The 9,169-nt window shown below is 41.5% G+C and overlaps 1 pseudogene; it reads left to right on the forward strand.

Annotated features, from left to right (window-relative positions):
- The first annotated feature begins 1,876 nt into the window (after nucleotides 1–1,876).
- Nucleotides 1,877–2,835, forward strand: LOC149999795 (olfactory receptor 1M1-like; annotated as a pseudogene).
- The last annotated feature ends 6,334 nt before the right edge of the window (nucleotides 2,836–9,169 follow it).

Here is a 9,169-nt window from a genome sequence, read left to right on the forward strand (position 1 = left end):
CCCTTTCTTTCCCTCCTTCTCCCCCTCCCCCCTCCCCTCTGGTCACTGTCAGTCTGTTCCTTGTTTTCATGCCTCTGGTTCAATTTTGCTCATTTGTTTTATTCATTAAGTTCCTGTATTAGGTGAGATCATATGGAATTTTTCTTTTGCCACCAGGCTTATTTCACTAAGCATAATTCTCTCCAGTTCCATCTGTGTTGTGGCAAAAGGCAGGAGTTCCTTCTTTCTTTCTGCTGCATAGTATTTCACTGCATAAATGTACTGCAGTTTTTTGAGCCACTCATCCACTGATGGGCACTTAGGCTGTTACCAGCACCTGGCTATTGTAAATAGCACTGCTATGAATATAGGGGTGCATAGGCTCTTTTGAATTAGTGTTTCAGGATCCTTCAGGTATCATCCTAGCAATGGAATTGCTGGATCAAAAGCCAGCTCCATTTTTAGTTTTTTAAGGAAATTCCCTACTGTTTTCCACAGTGGCTGCACCAGTCTGCATTCCCACCAACAGTGCACTAGGGTTCCTTTTTCTCCACATCCCTGCCAGCACTTGTTGTTTGTTGATTTGTTGATGATGGCCATTCTGACTGGTGTGAGGTGGCATCTCATTGTGGTTTATATTTGCATCTCTCTGCTGGCTGGTGATGTTGAGCATTCTTTCATATGCCCATGGGCCCTCTGTACGTCCTCCTTGGAGAAGTGTCTGTTCAGGTCCTTTGCCCATTTTTTAATTGGATTGTCTATCTTCTTGGTGTTGAGTCATATAAGTTCTTTATGTATTTTGAAGATCAAATACTTGTCTGAGGTATCATTGGCAAATATGTTTTCCCACACGGTTGGTTCCCTTTTCATCTTGCTGATATTTTCTTTAGCAGAATTATTAATTATTTTGAAATTCAAGTTTGTGCTTATATTTTTCTAGATATATGATGAGGGATCCCCACCCCTCAAAAAAAGAAACAAAACCAAAAATCTGGAATTATCTTCTGGAGGGAGGGCTTTTTGAAGTACAGGCTTCCCTGGCTAGATGAGTGTTCTAGGAACCCATTGTATCAGTACCAACTGCTGTTGTTGTGAGAAGCTGCATTCAACTTTACTGAACTTTTTTTGAAGACTATTTCCAGCGTGTTTGCCCATTTCATGACGGGTGATTTACAAGTGCACCTGCCCACACCACACTGAGTGTTCAGCAGTTTTTGACCAAAAATGGCATGACCCTTGGGCCCCACCCTCCCTATTCTCCCGATCTCTCTCCAAGTGACTTTTTTTGTTTCCCAGGTTGAAAAAAGTCCTCAAAGGGAAACATGTGGCCGATGTGGAAGAGGTGAAACTAAAAAGAGCAGAAACACTAAAAGTCATCAAAATTGACGAGTTCAAAAACTGTTTTGAGCAATGGAAAAAACATCTCAATAGGTGTATTGCATGAAATGCAGAGTACTTTGAAGGTGATTGAAGTTTAAACATGTAAGAGTAAATACACAATTTTTTATAAATAAATTATGGGGTTTTTGGGTCCTCCCTTATATACCAATTTCTTGACTGGCTGTTGCTTCGTGGATGTCACTTCCTTCTGGGTTTAATTGGTTTTATCCTGAAGTAAATCTTTAGTAGTTTTTTTTCCAGCGAGCATTCACGCATGATATACTGTATCAGTCCTTGTCTGAAACAAGGATATTCAGGGAAGCATTTTGGAACCAGGCCTTGGTATGTGATTTGCTTTAAACACTCCATCAATAGTCCAAGATGCAACAAGTGTATAAGTTGAAATTATAATTAACCCAGATGGGCAATTGGGTAGAGTCTCATCTAATCTTCTGAAAACATCTCTAAACCATTCACATGACTTCCCCCTTGCAATACCTCCAGAGGAGTTACACCCATGGAACCAAGGAACCAAACCAGTATATCTGAATTCATCCTGCTAGGACTTTCTGAAAAACCAGAGATGGACACTCTCTTCTTCACTCTGTTCCTCTGCATGTATGTGGTCACCGTAGTGGGGAATCTGTTGATCATCCTGGCCGTCAGCTCAGACTCCCACCTCCACACTCCCATGTACTTCTTTTCAGCCAACCTGTCCTTGGTTAATTTTGGCATGGCCAGCAACACTGTCCCCAAGATGCTGGTGAACACCCAAACTAAGAGCAAGTTCATTTCCTGTCCTTGCTGCGTGACCCAAATGTACTTTTTCCATTTTTTTGGACATTATTGACTGTGTTTTAATTGTTGTGATGGCTTATGACAGGTTTGTGGCTATATGTCACCCCTTACCACCATCTATACCACTATACCACCATCACGAGCCCATGTCTTTGGGGCCTGCTGGCCGCTGGTCCATAGGTGTTTTCCTACTTCATCTCCCTCACACACATCCTCCTGATGGCACACACGGTTTTCTGTAGTGACAAGATTCCTCACTACTTCTGTGACCTCACTCCTTCTTAGACTTTCCTGCACTGACATGTCTGTGAACAAGATTTTTGTGCTTATCATGGCTGGGATGGTGATAGCCATGCCTTTTGTCTGCATCCTGGCCTCCTATGCCTCCATCACCATGACCATCATGCAGGTTCCCTCTGTAGGTAGCAGGAAGAAAGCTTTTTCCACCTGCAGCTCTCACCTCTCTGTGGTTGCCCTCCTTTATGGGACCACCATTGGGGTCTATTTGTGTCCTTCATCTGTCTGCACAGCTGTGAAGGAGAAAGTCTCTGCTCTAATGTACACTGCAGTCACCCCCCCCCCCCCCCGCTGAACCCCTTTATCTACAGCCTGAGGAACAGAGATATAAAGGAGGCCCTGAGGAAGCTCATCAAAAGAAAAATCACCTCATCTTCCTAACCACCAGGACGCCTGGGAGTTTCTGGGGAGTAAGATACAGATATCTGGGTTCTTGGGCAAAAACTGGGAATTCCATGGGTTGGGAGAGTAACCACTTTGGATTTTGAATTGCAGAAGTTTAAAAGGAAACCTTAAGATGACCCTGTCACTGTCTTCTCAATTACTGGAACCACTAAAATCCTTTTCCGTATGTCTCATGCCTTTATTCCCAGAAGAATCAGTTTATTTTTACCAGACTGGATTTGCCATTGTTCAGACTCCACTGTGTACTCAGCAAATACTTACTGAGTACCTATTATGAGCTTAATGTAGATGCTGGCCATAGGATGGTGAGCAGAAGAGATATAATGCCTATAGTTTGGAAGATCTCTGTTACTGAGTGTGGAAATAGACTCTAGACATGTGATTAAATATAATACAATGGAATATATACACGGGGGGAAGGATTGAATACAGCAGGAACACTTGACAGATTTTGCAGTGTAGGGTCTTATCCTGAAGGATAAGATGTTGTTGTTGAGGCCAATATGAGGAGTAAGAGTGTCTTAGATAAAGAAAATAGTATGTGAAAAGTGAGAGAGCAAGAGAGAAAGAGAAGGATCCATTTGTGAAATGGAAAACCCAGTTATGGTGAATGACTAGGGAAATTCCACATCAAGAAGAGCTTTAAGGTACACCCAAGAGTTTGGTCTTGCTTATAAGAACCAGGCAGTTAATTTCACCAAAGTCATGGAGGATGTGAATGAGATGCATGCTCCCCCTACCCTCCCTCCTCTCTTACCCTCTGGGGAGGTGAGATGGAGCGTGCTAGGGGAACCATGTGGGAGACACAGGGAGACAGACGATGCACTGAGAAGGTCAGGCACCACCATCTGCTGGTACCTCTCTTCATAACTGAAGGATATGAAAGGTGACACTGATCCATGGAATCATGACTCTCTAAATCAGAAGGAAGCTGAGGCATATGTCTCAGTCACCATATATCAGTGGGATGCATTTAAGGAGTGGCACTGCTTATGACAGAAATGAGAGCTATTCACTAAGAGTATGTCTTGTGCCACACACCATAGTCTGTTTCTTTGCAGCCTCATTTCCTCATTTTAAAGTCCCCACAAAGGCAGTAAGTTATATTTGCCAGTTGTGAAGTAATCCTCATATTCATGTGGGCATTTACAACTCAAATGGATTGTGCAGTGACTTCAAATGGGACCAGAAATTTCCAAGTGGTGCTAAGAAGGAGATATCATCTTAAGCAGGAAGACTTTGAATAATCATACACTTAATTTGCTTATGTTACTTTCCTTCCAAGGGGGATTAAAGTAGACTTTCTCAGTTAAACAAATAGACCCCCAGACCTGGCCCTGTTGTAGGTTGGAAAAAAATGAAGCTTCCTGGTGGATATTCTGATGAATAAAACCCAGAATGAAGGAATATTGGGATTTGCCATGGGGAACCCATCCCACAATCCTGGTGAGGAATTTTTTTTTTAAATAACCAAAAATTGAGTGAAAGCTGAGATGTTCCTAACATTCCTGGGATGTTCCCCCCATTCCCCTACCATGTGATTGCAAGTAGTTACTGTGCTGAAGGACAGGGATGGAAGACCCAGAGGCCTAGGAAATTATTAGAACTTGGCAGATCTGAGAATTTTGTGAAAATCTTTCTCTTTGTGTCCAGCTTGAGCTGAAGCACTTATTTAGCTCCCTTTATCCTCTATGCAATGAGAGACAACTAACACCAATAAAAATCTCTTTAGATTTTATTAGCCAGACTACCTCTGTCCTGCTTTGTGTTGAGAAGTTAATACTACAAATCCAGGAGAGGTTTGTCCTGGTAGCCTTTACAATATCAACTTCCAGTATTTGTTGACATCAATATATCTCATTCATTCATTCATAATATATTTACCAAGTGTCTACTCTATGCCAGCTATTGTTCTAAGCACTGGCAATAGAGCAATAAGCAACAGAAAAAAGAAAAAAAATCCTTTTCCATGATTACAAAGTTTTAGTACAAGAGAGTGATTTTTGGGGGGGGGAGGGGGAGTGTTCTGTATCCTGATATCAGAGCAATGACTTTGAAGATGACAAAAAAGTTAAATAGTGTTCTACCTCCCCAGACCCCATAAAACTATACATAGGATAAAATTCCAAGTACTGTACATTAAAGAAAAGTTAATTTTCCTGATATTAGTTTTAAAAAATTAAATAGAATACAAAGCAACCCATTCCTAGCCCAGCAGGAAAAACAACAATAAACAAACAAAAATCAATGTGCCAGATAATGACCAATAGTGATAAGGGTTTCAAAGCATAATGAAGGGTGATGTGACAGACAGATGGGAGGCATTTATATCTGGGGGTGTCGGAGGGCGATCTGTCTCTGGGAAGGTGACTTCTGACCTGAGACCTAAATCATGCCAAGAAGAAAGACTTCCTGTGAAGGAGGTGGAACAGTGTGCACAAGAAGGGAACAACACAAGCAAAGTCAGGAATGGTATTTAATAAGTTTTAAAAAGGTGTCTGTGTTTTTAATATATAGTTAGATTTCCACCTTTCTCAATCTTGGAACAAAGTTCAGCAAGCATTATAAACTGAATGTATAACTCAGGTTAAAACAACCAGCAGTACAGCATAAGAAACCAACCATCAACAACACAAACAGGCAACCAACAAAATGGGACAAGATATTTCAAACAATACCTCTGAAAAAATGCTACTGTAGAAAATATATAAAGAACTCATACAACTCAACACCAGAAAAACAAACAACCCAATTTTAAAAAGTGGGCAGATGACCTGAATAGACATTTCTCCAAAGAGGACATACGGATGGCCAACAGACGTATGAAAAGATGCTCAACGTCACAAGTCATCATAGAAATGTATATTAAAACCACAATGAGACATCACCTCACACCTGTCAGAATAGCTGTCATCAATAAATCAACATAAAAGTGTTGGCAAGGATGTGGAGAAGAGGGGAGCCTTGTACACAGTTGGTGGGAATGCAGATTGGTGTAACCATTGTGGAAAACAGAGTGAAGTTTCCTCAAAAAATTAAAAATAAAATTGCCTTATGACCCAGCAATTTCACATCTGGGTATACGAGTATATGAGATATAAAACAGAAAGCAACAAATGAACAAATAAAACAAATGAACTCAGACACAGACAACAGTATGGTGGTTCAGAGGGAAAAGGTGTGTGGGAAGGATGAAGAGGGTAAAAGGGGCCAGATATATTGTGACAGAGGAGACTAGACGTTGGGTAATGAGCACCGAGTGCAACATACAAGTGATATATTATAAAATTGTATACCTGAAACTTACATAATATTATTAACCAGAAGTCATTACCTCATAATGTCTGCAGGTCAGGAAGTGGCTTAGCTGGGTGATTGGCTCAGGGTCCTTCATAAAGTTGCAATCAAGGTGTCAGTAGGGACTTGACAGGGGCCAGGGGACCTGTCTCCAACCTCATTCTGAGAAGATCTCAGCTCTCTGATGATCAAAGACAGCAGTTCCTGGATGTGGGTCTCTCCTTGAGGGGGCAGTAGATGGGGAGAGAGAGAGACAGAGACAGAGAGGGGGAAGGAGATAGAAAAAGAAATGGGTAGGAAGGGAAAAAGAGATGAGGGGTAGGAGAAAGAGATGAGAAAAGATGAGAAGGTGCAAACAAGATAGAAGTCACAATCTTTATAACCAATGATCAGAATGATTCTTTATTTTTGTTGTATTCCATTTGCTGGAGGCAAGTCACATACCCGACTAAAATGTCCTTCCTCTAATCCTCCTGGTTAACCTTGTCCTGTGTTCGGGGACATGGTCCCTCACCAACCTCCTTCTGACCCCAGTCCAGCCCGGACATCAAGAATACACACCCTGGGACTTCTGGCCAAGATGGAGGCCTAGACAGACACGCTGCGTCTCTCTCCACAACAAAGAAGGAATGCAACTATCTCAAAACTAGAGACAACCATAAGTTCCAGAATATCGAGCTTCAAGGAAGTCCAACAAACAAAGATATAAAGAAGAAATACTCATCCAGACAGGTAGGAGGGGCGGAACCAGGGTGGAGAGGATGCGGTGTGGTGGTGGCAGCAGCAGCAGCAGTGGCAGGCCAGCAGAAAGTGCAGTCACATGTTTTAAAAAGTTGGGAGGGACACCTGGGGAGCGCTCCCAGCACCAGACCAGACCACAGAGCTCACCATTCCAGCGCTGGGGAAAATAAAGCCTCATTGCTTCTGTCTGTGCAAACCAGTGGGGGTTGGGGCAGAGGAAGAAACTGCCGGTCTCAGCAGAGTTAGTTTGTTTAAACGACCCCCATGGTCCTAGAACATCTACAGACCCACCCACTCTAGGAACGATGGCCAGGGCAACAGGTAGAGAGGTGCCAGAACCATACAGAAGTGAGAGAAGTGCCTGGAAAGGAGGAGAGTGCTCAGCAAGCAGCATTGTTCCCTTTCAGGTCCCTCCCCCACATACAGTGCCACAATGTGGTGAAATGTGTCGCTCCGTACTGACAAATGCCTAAGGCTCTGCCCCTTACATTGTAATGGGTGCGACAGCTCTACCTAAGACACAGAGGCAAAAAAAACACAGGAGCCTGTCAAGATGAAGAGACAGAGAAATATGGTACAAAAGAAGGAATGGATCAAGGTTCCAGTGGGAGAACTAAGTGATGAGGAGATAGCCAACCTAACAGATGTAGAGTTCAAAACACTGGTGATAAAGATGCTCACAGGCTTGACAGATATGCTTAAGTATGGCAAATGCACCAGAGAAGAAATGAAGTCTATGCTAAGTGAAATAAAGGAAAATCCACACAAAACCAATGGTGAAGGGAAGGAAACCAGTGTTCAAATCAATGATCTGGAACATAAGGAAGAAAAAAACACTCAACCAATACAAAATGAGAATACAAGAATTGGAAAAATGAGTACAGGCTTAGGAACCCCTGGGGCAACTTGAAACGTGCCAACATTCGAATCATAAGGGTGCCAGAAGAAGAGGAAGAACAAGAAACCGAAAGTTTATGTGAAAAAATAATGAAGGAAAACTCACCAAATTTGGCAAAGGAAATAGACATACAAGTCCAGGAAGCACAGAGAGTCCTGAACAAGCTAGACCCAAAGAGGACCCCACCAAGACACATCATAATTAAAATGACAAAGGTGAAAGAAAAAGAGAGACTCTTAAAAGCATCAAAAGAAAAGCAGAGAGTTACCTACAAAGGGGTGCCTGTAAGACTATCAGCTGATTTCTCAAAAGAAACTTTTCAGGCAAGAAGGAACTCGCAACAAGTATTCAATATGATGAAAAGCAAGGACTTACAACCAAGATTACTCTATCTAGCAAAGCTATCGTTTAGAATAGAAAGGCAGGTAAAGTGCTTCCCAAACAAGGTAAAGCTAAAAGAGTTCATCATCACCAAGTCATCATCATACGAAATGTCAAAGGGACTTACTTAAGAAAAAGGCCAAAACTCTGAATATTAAAATGACAACAAACTCACAACTACGAATAACTGAATAAAAAAAAATTAAACTAAGCAAACCAGAATAGGAGCAGAACCGTAGGTATGGGGATCATTTGGAGAGTTATCAGCTGGGAGGGGGAAGGTGGAGAAATGGGGAAATGGTGCAGGGATTAAGAAGCATAATCGGTTGGTACAAAATAGGGGAAAGTTAAGAATAATATAGGAAGGGGTGAAGCCAAAGAGCTTATATGCACGACCCATGGACATGAACTAAGTGGGGTGGAATTGCTGGAGGAAAAAGAGGTACTGGGCGGAGGGGAGCAAAGGGAAAAAAATTGGGACTACCGTAACAACATAATCAATAAAATATACTTAAAAGAAAAAAAGAATACACACTCTGCAGGCAGCTGGCCTGGGTTCAAGCTTTTCCATCTCTTCCTTTCTGTGTGACTTTAGTCCATTACCTTTCTCCCACTGTGCCTCATTTTCCTCATCTGTGAAATGAAGAAATAATAGTACCTGCCTCACAGGTTTGGGTAAGGAATAAAGGGGGTTATTGCATATAAAGTGATAAGAACAGTGCTGCACACTTAGTAGTCACATGGGCAGCAAATGATAACAATTATTATTCTGTACTTGGGCAGCAAATGATAACAATTATTATTATTCTGTACTTTTCCATGATCACTTGAAGATATATTTGTGTTTATTAAAACAGTGAAGCATTGCAAACCATGAAATACAATAATTTTTATTGCCAACTGTAAATATTAGTCTATACATGAATTAAGTTTAAGTAATATCTTTAAAATAAAAGCATTATTTTTATTTATTTATATTTTTGGCTTTATTGA

Source organism: Furipterus horrens, unplaced genomic scaffold (genome assembly GCF_987537825.1).
Source record: "Furipterus horrens unplaced genomic scaffold, mFurHor1.1.pri manual_scaffold_10, whole genome shotgun sequence".
Lineage (NCBI taxonomy): Eukaryota > Metazoa > Chordata > Mammalia > Chiroptera > Furipteridae > Furipterus > Furipterus horrens.